The 17019-nt window shown below is 42.4% G+C and overlaps 1 pseudogene; it reads right to left on the bottom strand.

Moving 5' to 3' along the window:
- Positions 1-4637: 4637 nt before the first annotated feature.
- On the bottom strand, positions 4638-16915 carry LOC130388887 (alpha-parvin-like; annotated as a pseudogene).
- Positions 16916-17019: the final 104 nt, after the last annotated feature.

Genomic DNA, 17019 nt, shown 5'->3' with positions numbered 1-17019 from the left:
TGCGTTGAAGAATGGGGGACAATAATCATAAAAGCAAAGTGAATACATAAATCTTATTCTGCCCAACGTTTCATTATCTCTAGAATTTTAATTACTTTTAATGATGCACTGAACAAAAAGGAAAGCTTTCCCTTCAACGGCATTAATAAAACCAATTTATACTTCTCAATGTTCTATAAAATGCATGTTTTTTGTACAAAAAACTAAGTAGGCTGCTGGCATATTTGTAGCAGGCCTACATCATTGTCAATTATTCATCATGAAACGACCAAAGACAGAACGTTGACAAAGCAAAGTATTTAAAAGGGGGTTATATCCAAATCGTTTTAAAATTTCTGCTACAAAAACGAATATAAAATACTTTTTTGTTTTACTATGGTTGTACTATAAAATAAAATCAGTTTGTACATTGGATTTTTTTTTATTTACATTTAAATTAACCATTCAGGAATTACAGAATCTCAATGGGGCCAGATGTATATTTCGATAAGTTTTGCGTACACAAATAAGCTGCCATGAGTGCCTCCTATAAACAGTATAAACACGGTGTGGCGGTGTAATATGGTGTGAAAAGGCAACTTGGTGGAGCGGTTTCCTGTGGCCTAGAGAGCGCCAGCCCTGCTGTATGGAAACCCGCCGATGCAACAAGTCCTCCATTCACTTGGAGCTTTGTTTAGCCGCCTTTCAGCTGCGTACAGCACCTTTCAATTGGCTAGCGACAACACAATAATGGATTTCAAACGCATACAGTTAACATACATACGTGCTAGGTATATATATAATGTAATGTCGAACTCGATAGGATAAAATACTTCAAAATTTGCAAAACGGGTCGGATGTTTTTGGGGGAAGAGATAGGTGATGTGCCTAGTCGACATCATTCCCAAATCAGTCGCTTAAAAGCTCCGTGCCCGACTAGTAGCCAACAAGCTGGTGAACAGTACCTCCAGTAAATATCAATAATGTTTTCTTTCAATGAAGTGAATATATAGCCTAAGATATCTTTCGGTTTCTATTCGGGTCAACATTTCCGTCCGAAGTAGATTCAACGTTAGTGAATTATCCGGGGAAGTGTTGACTGTAGCCTACGGGCTCATGAACTCCTTGGGAACTTACCTTAATTCAAACGTCTCCTTAATAATATATGTCACCCTCTTTCTCCTCGAATTAATGTTGATACAGCATCAGGAGGATCTTGGCTAACTCCTACAGGTTTTGTTTTTGCTAGATCGGGCGGTCCGGATGTGTAAAGTGGCTTCGTATCTTCAGGGATGCGAAATATGCGCGGAATGAGAGCAGGAATGGGAACAGGAATGAAATGAACGCAAAGATTGAGTTAGCGGGGCGGGGTAATAGTGGCGTCACTCTGAATGTAGTGAGATGGGAGGATGGGTGGAAGAGAAGAGAGGGTGGGGGCCAGGGGGTAGGTGGAAAGGGGACAGACTGTATGGGCTGCATTTAACAAAAGAACAGTGGTGAGCCTCAACTCAATTCAGAGAAAGAATGGTCATAGGACCCTAATGCGGACAAGAAAGACGCCATGCTTAAGATAATGAAAAAAACATTTATTCAGAAATATAGTCTGTTTTCATTTAAGAAATGACAGCTGCCATTTGACTTCACAACTAGTACAAATACTTTGACTATGTGAGGAAATTCACAATATCAAAACGAATATGTTAATAGCAAAGTGTACATGCAAGTAGTTAATCATAACTACAAAAATGTAGGCCTTCTTATTTGTAAATGAAAATTGTAGTGTCATCAAAATCAGCACCCTGACCATGAAGTCCTTTTGTGTTTGAATTCAGTGGGCAGCGCATAAAGGAGTTGTTGTTTACTACTAAGCTCTACCCTGTCTTAGGTTTCAACCCCTTAGGCATTGGCAGACTGTCATCTCCCCAGAGGGAGGGGCCATGATATAAAACAAACACAGATATGGCTGGGTCACAACCTGAACTGGCTACTGCAACATGACACCACAGCCAGGCCATCCAGCACACAAGAATTCCACACCTAGTGTGGACATGTGCATGTGTTCGTGTATGTTAGTGAGGTGGAGAGAGAGTGAGAGAGATTTTGTGCTCCATTCCATGTACATTAAATGGGTCAGCATTACAGAATTGTTTGTATTATATATTTGTTGTTAACATCACTAACACACAAAGACACACAGCTTTCACTAGAGGTCAGAGGTTACTGGCTTGCCGCTTGTTTTTGTCTGTTAAAGGTTTGTTTTTGTTTATTTTGTGGGTAAAACAGTTGCCCCTGACCACTGCTTTTGCAGTTGAATAGATTTAAAAAATGCAACAAGTAGGAAGGATCTCTAATATTACTAGAAGGAAAAACAACATTCCTACATAAAACTAAAATGTATCTAGATAAAATATTTTGTATTTAGAGGCCTTTATTTGCCCAAATACTCTCTGATGAAACACATCTGCATTATTATGGGCTTTGACATATTTTTATCATACTTTTGTGTGAGTCCTGGTACGTTATTAAGTAAAGTTCTGCTATGCATAATGTCCATATATGAACTACCTGTTCTTGTATGCCAGCTAAGCAGGGAAACAGATGAGCATGAGAAACATGGTTTAGATTCTGAGTATCAGGACGACGACAGAACACAAAAGAAATCACAAAGCAGACTGGACCAATTCCAAGGGAAGCAGCAAGTCACTATTCAAGTTTACAATAAACATCACGCTAGTAACTACAAAGACATTGACACAAGCAAGAGCTGCATCACCAAGGTTCCAGTAAGAAACAACAGGACTGAGGGCAGAGGAATAGGAGTTGGGAAACAAGTGCTTGTTAAGGAAATTATATTAATTATGTACTATGTACTATGTACTATGTAAAACATTTATGTTATTTCAGTGTTCTTTTGTACATGAAGAATGAAATCAAACACATTGCATTGCAAACCAAATGTGACATTGTCAAGCGATAAAGGCTAAATTAAATGACTAAATGACCATTATTGAAATTATAATTATATATGATTAAAAAGCAGTTATGCAAAATTTGAACCACATAAACCTTCAGCTAATGGATGAAAGACGACGCTGGAGCACAGACACATTGGGTCATACCAGCAGAGACAGCAGTAGCAGTCAGTTCTCTTACTTTGCTCTCTAATAAGCTTGGACTGCACTCTCCATCCTGCACCCCAACTACCAGAACTCAAACTGCTGAGCACCAGACCACAACATTATCATATTCAATTCAGGCTGTCCTCGAATTTAACCTTTTTCATTCTGCCAATAAATCCCTTTGAATCTGAATCAGGAATATAAAAAGGGACAGAGGGAGACAGAGTTGAATGTGGGGGGTGTTTTATCAACACTATTGGAGAGAATAGGACCTGGCCACGATTCCATATGGCATCTGTGACATTTATTTGACAGTTGGAGAGTGTGAGGACCCATACAGAGGAGAAAGATAGCAGGTAAGATAGGGGTTGGTCTTCTGCGTCCCGGAGACTTTATCTCAGAGACGATCAAGCCAGAAGGGGGAAGGCGAGTGAGGTTGAGCCATAATTCTTTTAATTTTCTTTTGTGCGCATATATACTTATTAACTTACTGGTCAAACGCCACAGAGCAAACAGAGACAGTTCTTTGGTGTAACACTGACATCCTCAGCCGCTGAACCAGACCTCTTGCTGCTCCCACTCAAGGTTATTAATTTAGCTGTTAGGAGCAAGGGCAAAATACCCTGTTTTTATGTTCATTCATTTAAGGGAATAGCCTCTAACCCAAGGGGAAACTGTTCATTCATCAGGAAAGTGAGAGTGATCGGTATTCAGCAATTCCACCTTTTCTCTAATGGAAACTATCCGCATCTCTTTATTAAACGTAATGTCATCACTTAATATTCCCTGACAAACTTTCAACAGTAAGCATCAGATTAGCATGTCAAGGGGATACATGAAGCAACTTCATCCATCCAAGGGTGAAATTATGAATGAGTTATCAAAACAAAACAAAATTATGATTATGGATATAAAATGTAATCCATGCTTGATACGTAATATGAAAAGCATTTTAAATTCCTTTTGGATGATGCATTCAGAATTAATTTAATACATTTCTTATTGTGACATATTAACTCGTTTATTTATATTGTCAACAATTATATATTTCATTTATGTCAAATTACAACTTCATGGAATTCTTCAATGGAAGAATTGTTGCATTTCACACACTCTCTCTGAAGTGTGTTTAAATCAAATTGCCCGAGAGTGTTCAACACAAAACCAGGGTAAAATGAATAAAAAACACAGCCTTTTGTCCATAACACTTATGAAAAATGTCCCTTGTATGGAATTTGCCAACAATAAAACCTCATACTGAATGTAGTACCGTTTATTTTGGAGAGAATGAATGAGAAACATTCAGAGAATGAGTGGTTTATTGAATGATGCACACTACATTTAGGACAAACCTTCAATAGATAAATGACAGGAACAAACAATTTGTGGGCAGCTATATTCATTGCTATATACTTAGGGTTTTGTTTACATGTATTAAGGCCTATGTTATCCAAAAATATTTGAAAGGTCCATTCAGCAGGAGCATAAAACTAAGATTTATTTCAGTTTTTCTTTAAACCATCAATAAGGGGGGACCATAATCACAACTTGATCCCTTTTCTCACAAACAATACAACTTTAATTATCTTACCAACTTATCTTTTATCTTATCTTATCTTTTAAACATGTATTTTTCTTGCCTTACTAACGCAATGTGTGTGAGAGCAAGCTAGTCATGTCCACGCCCAGAAATGCATAGCCTGGTTAACGTGCTCCATGAAACCGGTCAGGTGAGTGTTATAGTTTCAGCCGGCAGAACTGATTCAACATCTACTGGGACGAACTAGGATGTTGAATCAGGCCAGTGGTTAATGCATTATAAAAAACAAATAGAGAAAAATATTTCTTATAACAAAGCTTTGGTCACACTTTTACAGTTCAGCTAAGCAAAGACACCATAACATGGTGGATGCTAATGTACAATAAATACATCTTGGAAGGAAAAAAGAAGCAAGCGTCTCCCACCAAAATTTTCCAAATGGCGTAACCGAAATCTAGGGATGGCATGGCAACAGGATACTAAAGATACAATGCTTTATGCGTGTAAAAATAACATTGCTTCACCTAATGGGTCATATGTCTACTACAGACTTTACAGGTCTGATGAGTAGTGTGGAAATGTGCAATAAGCAAGAGAATACGGTCAAGTGAAATGTGGTATACGGGAGCAATATTTTGGAAAATATATTTTCTTCGGAGGGAGAAAGTCAATGGAAAATAAACAAGATGACCAAATGTACTGATGGGGAGGCCCGCTGTAAAGGGATTACCTCCAGCAACAGAAGCCGGTCACTCAACGTTCCTGTAGCGGGTGAAGAGGTTGTAGAGCACACGCAGGGTGGACTTTAGGTCACAGTTCACGATGTCTGGAGGGAGGGAAAACATGTTGCAATTACAGTGACAAAAGGAAAAATGTATTGGTCCTAATCCCTGGTTAAACAAAACATCACTGTATTATACAATATTTCCATATTAAGATTAACAGGGGCAGAGGCAGAGACACATGATCTGGGAACTACTGCTGCTTTGGGGCTTATATCTGAGCCAATCTGCTTTTCTAGTTGCTAAACAAACAAATTTGAGTTCTGAGATGCCGTCACCGTGTTTGGGAATCCTCATCTCGTCCACCAATCCATACTTGGCAGAAAAACCTCTTCTCACCAGTTTTGAAAGAGCATCTCGACTTGTACTTTCCCCGACTACCAAACTTCCATGCACATCCGCAAGTCTTTGCAGTCCCCGTGAATGATTAATCAACTGTAGGCAGAGATTGCATGAAGTGCAGAAAGGAAAGGGATGTTTTAAGCAGACGAGCCCTACCCTCTGGCCTGGGTTTGGGCCTCTCCAGCCCTCCATCCTGCATCAGCTCGAAGGAGAAGGACACGTTGTGGACCTGCGAGAGATGGAGCAGGATTAAAAACAAAAACGTTCACTAGCTTGTCAATCCTAATGTAAAAGGTTAATTTACGTCCCATGAGCTGACGGTCTTCTTCCATCAGCTCCCACTCAATCTTTGAGATTTTACCAAGTACATTGTGGTTTAAGAGAAACATTGAAATATACTCAAATGTTCATAATTCATCGATGCATCTGGTGCCAAAAAGCATTTCCAGAAGGTCGAGATTATTAAAGGTAGCCTAAATTGATTTATACATCCAAATCGTAACACTAATAATTGTTCTTTCCGAAATGTAAATACTGAAAGGCAACATTTGGCATTCAGATATTTAACATGCACAAACACAAACCTGCAAACAAAAGGTGAGTGAATGCACAAAAAAACACAGCACACATGTGTACACAGAGGCTTAGGGTAGCCAGGTGGACAGGTGAGCACGCGCGCACGCAAACACACACAATTACCACGACGACGGTGATAAGAGACTGTGGAAAGTGGGTCGATAAAACCCACAATAAACTGGAGGTCAGCTCAATCCTCAACCTCAGCTTCCTCTGTGGGCAAACAGAGGGGGCCTTGTTCGACACAGGAGGCCTAAGCCTATAGCAGCTGCACAAAACTCAGTCTTCATTAATCATTAGATTTATATCACTGCACCATACTTGCCAACCCTACCCATTTACCAAAGAGTCCCGGTTGTCAATGTCCTCTCTTGTAGTCACCTTGAGGCAACACTCTCCTACAGTTCTCCCGAATTAAGAGATATCAATGTATTCTTTCTAATATGCCAGTTGTATCTATGTGGCTGGTTAACAGGGATTATCAGAACGTTTGTTAGAAAGTATCAAATGCATAAAACTCCATATTTTGGAAATTGACTTGAATAGTGTTGTTGTAGAAACTACTCTATTGCCAAAACTCATTCAACTTATTAAATTCAACCCTTAATAACTTTCCATATAATAATAATTATATCATATAAAATCAACCATGACCTTGCGAAATACATAATGTGAAGACGATCTAACAACCAAACAAGGAAAGATGCATTGTCTTTTCTTCCCATTGGCTGCATCCCACCACTGCGTACTAACCAGAGGCCATTAGGCCAGAGATGTACTCGCTTATTTCGCATTAGTCTCTTCTGCCTGTGCTTCATTAACAGGCGGTCATGGCAGCCGCTTGAATAAGGCAGGCAAGACAGAAGGAGTACTACAGAGTTCAGCAACGTACCATAGACGTGTTTGGAGAATGTAAGAGGTCATACAATTACAGTATGTTGATATACCGGGGGGGGGGAGGAAGCAATAAAATATAATAAAACATCTAGATAGACCTGTGAAACTGTCTGAACCATCTGTGCACATGTACATTTTTAAAACCACCTATTTCCGAGAACATCTCTTTACTGGACTTGCGACCAATCAGAAAATAGAATAAAATAAACCTCGAAAATGTCAGCGCTGGAGACATGAGATCAAACAGAGCCCATCTTTCCACTCATCTGTGTGGACAGACACATGATTGTGTTCCTCCCCCACAGGAAGTAGTCATCACACAGGGTTTATCAGGGCTCATGTCATATATGTGGCTATCCAACACAGTGGTGGAGAGAAGGAGAGAGAAGGACATTCAGCTGTGGTACGGATCTACTAACCAAGGCATCAAGCACCAACGACACTATGATCACACACACACACACACACTCTCTCTCTCTAAGCCCCCCTAGCCACTCAGCGTTCCCTGTGCAATAGGAGATTACAGATGCTTTGGGGCTGGTGCCTGTTCTTCCAGGCGGAGACTATCTGTGTGTGTGTGTGTGTGTGTGTGTGTGTGTGTGTGTGTGTTTGTGTGTGTGTGTGTGTGGTGTGTGTGTGGGGGGGGTCTCTGAGTGTGTGTGTGTGTGTGTGTGTGTGTGTGTGTGCGCTCTTGAGAGTTGATTTGTGCGCACTGTAGCAGTGATGCCCATTCGGCTGCGCGGCTTGGCAGGGCATGTTGGCTGGCAACCAAACACAAGGCTACGGAGGTGTCTGCGTGGATCGCCTGTCCAGAATACCGCGGTACAACAGAGCCCGCTGGAGTGGCTGAAAAGATGCTCGAGCGCTGAATGGAGTCCAAGGGGACAAGGGATGCTATTTATCAGGCCTAGATTTACGGAGGCATTTCTTAAGGAGGGGAATCGGAGGCAGAGACAGGTTGCGATCCCGTGTCCATCAGGTCCCGGTGAACAAGGCGCCGGTATTGTCTACACACTGAGGTTCCCACAGTCATTGTCATGGTTTTCAAGGTGAGAGGTACAGAGGCCGTGGCGATTTGAATGTTCTGTATTAGAGAACGGTAGGGAGACATGAAATGTGTCTCCCTACCACATTTCATTGACATGAAATGTCAAAGAGACATTTGGAAATAATGTTTTGTGTCCGTTAAGGTTTGCCACAGATTCATTTCAGGTTTGATGTGTCTGACCTGACAGTTTCAGCTATCCTTTAAGTGGAAACATTAAAAAATGGCAGAAGTCCTCAAAGAAGACTGTAATACAAAACACTAATCATGGAATTGAGGTCAGAAAGCAGTCTAGCTGTACCTTTTGGTCAAAGTTCTCCGGAGTGAGGAAGAAGTTGTAGAGAGGCACAAAATACCCCTCCAGGAGCCCCATCAGCAAGACCGGTAAACACCATCTGCAAACTATAAGGCGTCCGCTGGTCAGTACAAAGATGCCCTAGACTCCGTTTATGACTCACAGATGGGGGGGATAGGCAAGTGACAGGAACACAGCGATTGTTAGTTGTATCATCAAATAGGAGGCACAGAGTCAAAGCTTGGTGCTAGCAAAGGTAATCAGTAACAGGAAGCAAACGTAGCGATTCCATTAGAGAATATCAATGAAATATAGACATCTGAGATTGATGACTGATGGGGACCACAGTCTATTTTCCACAAATATAAATCACTGGGACCGATGGAAGTCCTTTTTGGGTACTTATGAAATCAAAACATACAAGGTCCATGTCTAGAGTTATTTATACATTTTATAAATAATATTTTATACTTTATAAATCACGACTAATAGTAATCCATCGTCACTCCTTAAGTATTTTTGTGATTTTATTGCAACCAAAAATGAAATGCTTGCAAGGCCTACACCACATATTTGTCGTCAAGGCACTTTAGAGATAACCATAAACCCCACCACTCAATGAATCACAGTCACTCTCTTTATGAATAACAGTGTGTGTGTGTGTGTGTGTGTGTGTGTGTGGTGTGTGTGTGTGTGTGTGTGTGGTGTGTTGTGTGTGTGTGTGTGTGTGTGTGTGTGTGTGTGTGTGTGTGTGTGTGTGTGTGTGTGTGTGTGTATACCTGTGTGTCCAGTTCAGACACCTCAAGGTTCAGTTTGTTCAGGTGTTTGTTCACGAATGTGATCAAGTCTGAGGACCACAAAGAACAGTCAGTCCACCAAGGCTGAAATAACGCCTCCTTAATTAAAAAAGTGTTTGATTTATTGATCTGCCTTATTAACCTAGCGGCCATCTTGGTTCTAAATGCTAGAGGGGCAAGGGGAGGGGGGGGGCCCGAATGTGGACGATGGCTGCTAGGTGAATAAGCTCCATTGGGTTTTACACAGAACCACGGAAATTGGCAGCATCACGCAAATTTAAAAAATACAACAAACAAAGGGAGATTGTTTAGGGGAGACCTTATTACCTTTTTGACAACATTCAGCTTATCTGGAGCTGTGGTCGAACAAGGTGTCAAAAGCATCCCGTTCTAAAGACACATGAGAACATTTGGTCAAAAAATGCATTAAAAAATAGAAAATAAAATAATGTATATTGATGGAGGCATACAGTGTCCTTTTAAATAAAACAAAGCATACAAAACATACCATGTCTTCCAGAGAAAGCCCTGGGACAGAAGACATCCATCAAGAGAAGAAAACATGGGCAGAGATGAGGGGGGGGGGGGGGTGAGCAAGAAAATACATCAGCCAAATCAAATGCAAAGGGCCCGTTTGCACTTATGTACAATATCCCACTCTTTGATTTCTGTTCCTCCTGAAGTGAAACGCCTCCAATTCAACCGCAGAGGAATGCTGGGAATGAGCAGCACCTTCAGAGGAATGAGGTGGACAATGGGTCTGTCCGGGGACCCCCTCATGTCAGCTACCACAGAGGGCAGTGTCTTGTGCATTGCCCACGTGGAAAACCACAGAGATATATGGGGCATCACATATGGCATTATACCGTTGTCCTCCGCAGACTGGCGGTCAGGCTGCCTATGGTAGTAGTAGCCTGTTGCCATCATCTCAACAATTGAAAACTGCTCAGCATGACTTTGTTGTGAGAAGATTGTATGTTTGCATAATGTCTGTATAGGTTTTCACTTGGCGGGAAAAGGCAGCCCATTCTTTGCATTGTTGTTGTTGGTTTATGCTGGGATATTATGGTGCGAGGTAAGGGCTGGTCAGGTGGCTTGGAGTGTAGGGAATGTTGGGCTTTAAGTGGCCCAGAGGAAGGGATATCACAATGAACAGGCCAGCAAGACATGGCAAGAGCCCCCCCCCCATCCCCCCACACAACACACACACACACACACACACACACACACACACACACACACACACCACACACACACACACACACACACACAACACACACACACACACACACACACACACACCACACACACACACACACGTAATCTGTGATGGCAGAAGCAGGCACGTCTGGGCAGAGGCCTTGATGGTGTGGTAACAGCTGATTTGCCAGTGTGACAGTGTGTGTGTGTGTTTGAATTATTAACATGGCATGTCTATCTACCATGACAAAATGTGTGTGATTGGGTATGTGTGTGTGCGCTTTGGCCTGGGTTTATCTGCACAGCTGCTGCTGTCAGCCTGCAGGACCGCCGCAAAGCGAAAGGGGTGTGTGTGTGTGTGTGTGTGTGTGTGTGTGTGTGTGTGTGTGTGTGTTCCTTTAATTGTCTAATGCTTCCACTTGGCAAGTGTGCCTCCAGACCCCTTCTTCTTACACAATTGCTGGTCATTCATTATTGCACTAGTTGTTCCACAAGGCAGAGGAAAAATGTGTTGACCATAATGGATGTCAGTTGTAGGTAGGCAGGGTATTCAACATTTGAGTGATCCATCGGAGTATTGGCATTTTCATGTCATCCAGTATAATAGATAGCGATGCACCAAATTAACGTAATAATGAATGTCCATTCATAGTGCCAGCGTTGTATGCACAGCTGGCTGACTCACTCTGTGTTTCCAGTGATTTCCTCTTGAATCTGCCGGGACTGAAGAATGCCCTCTCTTTTCTGTGGAAAAGCAGCCAATAAAATAAAATGTGTTTGACATGATTGTCATCATCATCATCATCATCATCATAATAATAATAATACACACACACACACTCAAAGACACATTCCAGGGAACATGCCAAACCCACCTGGACGACCACTACTTGAATGGAGACATGGTCGGGCAATCGGATTGGAGCACGGAAGTGTTGGGACAGCGCCACCAGCAGGTGCAGGATGGCAACAATGCTCTTGGCGTGGACCGCTGTGGTGGAAGGCTTATATTAAAGGCTTTTCAGTTGCGAGTGTTTTGTTGAACCTAGAAGGTCTTCCAGTCGAGACATGGGACCTTCATATTAGTTGTATGCCTTTTAAAAGACGGCCTTCAAAAATAAGCCCAAAAAATACATGTGGCTGTAAAATATGAATTATTTTCCATAGTTATATATATAGTACGCATGATAAAGATGAATGCACGCAGCAAACCCTGCTATGTAGTCCTGCCAAGAACGTGTGTGTGTGTGTGAGTATGTGCATTTGTGCACGTGTGTATGGTTGAGTAATGAAAGAAGAATTGCGATGGAGCGGTCTACATCGGAGCGAAGTATGCTATTTAGGCAGAAATATGACATATTAGAACCACAGGAGGCAAAACAACAAGGATCAATTAAGTGGCCAAAGCCTGCGTTTGATTGTGCCCACTGGTAACTTCAAATTAACAGAGTGGACTAAAAAGAAGCCTATTGGATGGTCAGTGGCCGAGGGAACCTGAGTGAGCAACATGAGGGTGAAAGCAGGCAGATAAGGCTTTGACCAAGGTAGGGCTGAGCGAAAAGAAGCAAAAAAGGGAATTGATTAGAATGTTTTGCAAAATGAATTACATGCCATGCTATTCTCAGCCCTCAGAGTCCTTTCACTTTTGTGAAAGGATTCATTGCTTGAATTCCATTTTCAAAGAGGCTTTTAAATAAGGGGGAATTTCTAATGGTAAAAAAAATTAAAGTCTTTCATATTTTACTTTCCAGCATCGGGCTTCCACAATAAATTCAATGACGTTCATTTATTAACCCTTTTTTTTTTATGTCTGCCAATCATTTGAGTTATTTGTATGTTGAGCTTAGAGTTTACCTGGCTCAGGTACCCACACAAGATAGAAACTTAACATTTTACTCCAATACTTTATGCCCCTGCTGGAAGGCCTTGGCATACCTGGATCAAGGTAGTAAAGTAGTTTTAAGGTCTAGAAGGTTAGTCTATTAAAGTGTAATAAGCAATGGGGGGATGGTCTTACAGTCAACATTCCAGCGGATGCTACGGGTAGACACCTTGATGGAGTCGTTGATGCGTTCCAGAACTGTCTGGAGTTTCTGTTTCTGGGCGATCTCCGACTGCGTAACCTCCGCCACGTTCAACTTCTCGCCCTCCAGCTTCTCTGTGGACCAACAGACAAAAAAAATGTTTAAAAAAAATGTACACGAGCAGACAGCGTTTGAGACAGAAAACCAACGCTCTGAATGGCGAGCCGGATAGCATCAGGTGACACCCGTTTCTTCGTTACACACGGTTACATCAGGAGAGAGGATTACAGTGGATGACACCTGTTACTCCCTTACACAGTGTTGGCATCAGGAGTGAGGACTACAGTGGGTGAAACTGTTACTCCCTTACATAGTGTTGGTATCAGGAGTTAGGACGACAGTGGGGTGAAACTGTTACTCCGTTACACAGTGTTGTATCAGGAGTGAGGACTACAGTGGGTGAAACTGTTACTCCGTTACACACTCGCCATCTCCCGCTGAGGAGAAGTGCCGCCGCAGTCGAACACTACCAGATGTTGTCTCTGTGTTTCTTACCGAAGAGTTTCTGCAGGACCTGTCCATCGTACAGGTCTTCCGCCAGGTCCTTAACGATGATCCTCTCTCCCACTAGTACGTCATTGATCCAGTCGATCAATACCTGGACGCAAAAGTACAAACACCACAGTCAGAAGTTAGAACAGCTTTACACAAGATGTGTCAAGAAGACCCATTCGTTTTTTATTCCATTTTCATTTTTTGTGAACATGAATTTTGAACCATTAACATCATCACTTGGTCAGGAACTAAGGACTAACGTCACAGCAACTCCAGCATCAGCATTTTCATGAATGCAGAATAACTGGTAGTTAGGTCCTTAATCCTACCTGCTAAAAGTCAGACTTACCCTGATGAGTTCCTGTAGCTTGCGGTCATTCTTGGAGTTAGGGTCCACCATGGTGCGCACTTCATTCTCCTCTAAAGGGGGGTTCGGGGGATGAGACATGGGGGGTTAAAACCAGACCGGAGCACAGGTTTCAGCCACCAGCTGAGATTTGAATAGAAGTACTGGCCGGTGGATTGGTACTACCTAGCATTGTGTCCTCAGGATCCAGCTCATAGTGGGAGGGGCTGAGAGGATGATTGATGGCGTTTATCCCCTCCTCCTGAAGCTCGGACACTGGAAGAGAAGGAGGAGTCAAACTAACTTCATGCCCGACACTGAATGTGCATTATGATCAGTTTGGTATGACATCGTTTGCACCCGGCTTCTGTTCCCCCTCCATGGCTCCAATATTATGAATAATGTGGCCACAGGGGATCACTGCGGCTACTTTGATAATGAAAAAAATAATAATCAGGTGGCATGTCACACATGGCCTTCAATTACAACGAGAACCAAAGACGCAACTTTTAGGATTTAAAAACGCCCATTCTTCAAATTATGACTGTTTTGATTTGACAGTTTTGTTGCTCTGCCTTTCCATGCCGCAATGTGGCAGGGTCTGAAAGGGCCTATGGTGCCATTCTGCTCGTCCTGTCTGACACATTGATTCGTTCCATCTCTGCACATACATTTCACTTCACACACAAACAAAACATTTACATGTACACATATATAATACATACATACATACTATTTATACTGTGTGTGTGTCCATGGAGCCTCCAGAAGAGGCTTCAGGGGTTTGTCGGATCAGCTTGTGTTAGCTTGCACTTCTATACAAAGCTTAGTGTGAACATCACCGCAAATTCACCTCCCAGGAGAGCATCCTTCTAATCAACACCATCCATAAGTGTGCATGTCTGTGTGCCACACACACACACACACACACACACACACACACACACACACACACACACACACACACACACACACACACACACACACACACACACACACACACACACACACACACACACACACAGGGTGCATGAGAACAGAGAACATTAAAACACATTCAGAGCCCCAGTGCTGTATTTTCCCCGTGAAATAAAAAAATAAAGAAATCAACTAGAATTTCACACTACAATAACACCACTAACGGAGTCTGTTAGATCCAATATCCCCTTCGACCTGGGGTGGTGTCAACTCCCCTTGCCTTCCTCCCCACCGCCACCTGCCATGAGCCACGTTTGAGATTCTCCTGTAATGTACATGATTAATTACACAAACCAAAGCACGGAGGAGGAGGCTGAGGAGGTCTATGACACTGACACACGAACACACACCATTGTGTATCTGTGTGTGTGTGTGTGACATAGCCTCTTCCGTGTGTTTCTCACATTGCCATAGTTTGTAAGCTCCCCAGTGAGATTTCTGGGAGGTTTGTTTTGTGAAACGGATCTTGGGCAGGTGAGCGAGATCAGTGCCACACTGCATGCTGCACCACAGGGCCCAGGGCCCGCGGCGGAGGTGGGTCGGAGGGGGGGCTGGCAGGCCGGTACTCCTGGCAGTATACTGGGGCCAACATCATTTTAAGACCTAGTTTGTGGCACACCAAAGGTCGAGGTAGGGGGAGTTTATCCAACTCTTCAGAAAGAGGGAGTCGAATTCTAGTTATGTATTAACTTTAATATTAGGAATAATTAAGGCCTTTGATATTCTGTGAAATCGACGCACCAGTTTTTGTTTACAATTACTGGAATCAAAATCGCCATGCGGTTCAATGAGTGAGTAGTAAAAGATAAGTCTCTCTCAGTCCAATATTTTGACAGTAACAACGTAACGTAACATACGGTTTATCCCTGCCCCCTTCGTGGTGGGTTTCAACGCTACTGCAATGGCAGCTGCTTTGTGCGGTGGTGCGTGGGAGGGTGCGTGTGTGACCCGCGATGGGCTCTGACATCATGATGTACTATGGAGAAATGAGCACCCCTCCCTCCCTCCTTTCATCATCTTCCCCATCGTTACATCTTTCATCTCCTTTTCTTCCACTTCCACATCCCCACCCATCTCCCATTTCTCACTCCCAAGCCAATCGGTAGTCTTATCCTAAGCAACCCCCCAGCCCTCTATTCCCTCTATCCACACTGTCTCTGTAGCCACCTGTGTCATAAACGTCCCCGGGAACCTAAATGTAATTAATGGCAAACACAAAAGGGATCCAGCCAAGGGTTCCCATTAAATCATAGGCGTCTGGGTACTATGCATGTTGCTCTTTGTGTTTGATGTTGTGGATGTGTATGTCACATGCGCTGGCCGTCTGTTGAACACAGTCCACAGGAAAAAGATAAAAGTGGGTGTAATGTGATTTGGTGTATGTGCGCTGCTTGAGAGGAAAAATATGGAAACATAAAACTGGGCTCAGCTGGTGAATAGCATCCGGAATGACAACAACAATTCATTCCACAATAAAAACCTACACAAGAGGCCCATGTCATATTGTCCAACAGCAATTTATATAGATATTAATCAAAATGGGGTCAGCAAAAGGACATACCTCTTGTTATTTTTTTTTCAGATTCAAAGAACAAACTGTGTCATAATGACTATGTCAAACATTATTACAGTCTATTTAAATATTACATTACAAATCATCAAACCCCTACCATGAGCAATGAAAAACGATTGGCTGTACATTTCTGCATATCTGAGACTTAAAAAGTAACATTTCACATTCTCCGTGAGAGCAAATGCTAGAATCACCGACAACTATCCTACTACAAGCCAGAAGCCCTGTGTTTACCATTATGTCATCCCTCGGTTATTGGAGTTATAGTGGAGTCAATACCCTACATGGAAACATAGCCCGCGGCACCGCAAAAAATGCGAGTGTGACGCGTTCATTACCGTTTGAGTTTAGGTTATCAAATAAACAATAGGCTACTTTAGTCAACCATATGCCCGTCCATCTGTGTTAAATGAAATTATATCAAAAATAGATATTCAGTAAAATAGACCGAGTGAATCATAGATATTACGGCATACGGCACTCAATGTGTAAGACTCATAACAAATAATTGTTAAACTAATATTGTTGCCCATCTCCGTCGATTATTTTACAGAGCACAGTAAAAATGTTGAATAATGTTCAATGACCAGTCCGGATTGTTTAGTGAAACATAGTTTACCTTCCTTAGCTTTTTTCCTTCTTGCCAGAGTTCCTCCAAGTTTTCCCAAGAACGAATCATCTTTCTTTCTGGAAGACGGTGATTTAGGTGTCGGGGACTTGGGAGAGGACGGAGACTTCTGAGGCGACGAAGCCATCGGTGCAACTTATCCAAGTCGATGGCAAGAAGAAACTTTATGCGAATTAATAGAAAAAGTTTCCGCGGGGCGAAGAAATGAAATCAATGTCCACTCCCTAAAGCGGAAACGGAATTCCAGTTATTTGGAAACGTTGTTCGTTGCATTCCCGTCCCTCCCCTAGGGAGAGGAAAACTAGAGAGCGACTGTATGGCGTATGGCTAATTTTTGTGGAAA

This window comes from Gadus chalcogrammus, chromosome 9 (assembly GCF_026213295.1).
Source record: "Gadus chalcogrammus isolate NIFS_2021 chromosome 9, NIFS_Gcha_1.0, whole genome shotgun sequence".
NCBI lineage: Eukaryota > Metazoa > Chordata > Actinopteri > Gadiformes > Gadidae > Gadus > Gadus chalcogrammus.
The sequence above is the reverse complement of the archived record's forward strand: the minus strand, read 5'-3'. Positions and strand labels throughout refer to the sequence as shown.